This window comes from Poecilia latipinna, unplaced genomic scaffold (genome assembly GCF_001443285.1).
Source record: "Poecilia latipinna isolate Pla-1442-1.1 unplaced genomic scaffold, P_latipinna-1.0 Scaffold2626, whole genome shotgun sequence".
NCBI lineage: Eukaryota > Metazoa > Chordata > Actinopteri > Cyprinodontiformes > Poeciliidae > Poecilia > Poecilia latipinna.
In genome coordinates, this window is record NW_015115242.1 from 65,850 (window position 1) to 66,539 (window position 690).

At 31.6% G+C, this 690-nt stretch overlaps 1 long non-coding RNA gene across 1 annotated transcript in view; it reads right to left on the bottom strand.

Moving 5' to 3' along the window:
- Nucleotides 1–527: 527 nt before the first annotated feature.
- LOC106938564 (uncharacterized) overlaps nucleotides 528–690 on the bottom strand; it is a 10,059-nt gene continuing 9,896 nt past the window's right edge. Inside the window, exon 2 of the long non-coding RNA XR_001422649.1 lies at nucleotides 528–628. This is a non-coding gene — a long non-coding RNA (uncharacterized LOC106938564). The remainder of the gene's footprint in view (nucleotides 629–690) is intronic.

The window sequence follows — 690 nt, forward strand, 5'->3', positions numbered from 1 at the left end:
ATCTATCTATCTATCTATCTATCTATCTATCTATCTATCTATCTATCTATCTATCTATCTATCTATCTATCTATATCTCAATATATCTATATATATATACAGACCATAATTTAGCTAACTATGGTCTTTTTTATGCTCTGTTTCACTTTTTGACTTTTTCAAATAATTCAGGTTGCACACAAACTTCTGTGTCTTCAGCTGAATTCTGCAACACCTTTGCTAAGTTCCACTACTGGGCAAAGGATTTTTACAATATGACTGTACCTTTCTTATGCTTATATTGTGCTTCTTCTGATCCTTATTGCTTTTGATCTCTTTTACTCTTACAAATATTTCTGGTTTTTCTGCTTCTGCTAATTTCAGCTTTTTGCTGTTTCACTGTTCAATAGTTTCAATAGTTTCTGGTTTTGCACTAATTTCTTTCTGTACTATTTAAGCTCTGTTTCACTTTTAAGGTGTTCTGCAATCTTTAATCAATTTTAGCAATTCATATATCAAACTGTTCAGCCTCTTCTGCTTTTCTCAAATTTTTCTTGCATTTCTGCTGCAGTCATTCTGCAAATATGCATTCTCACGGCTGTTTCGCTAGGAACAGCTATTTTTCTAGTTATTATTCAGTCTTCCGTACCTTTTTCATCCTTTAACTACTTCCACTATCTTCCACTAATTTCACTAATTCATATATCAAAA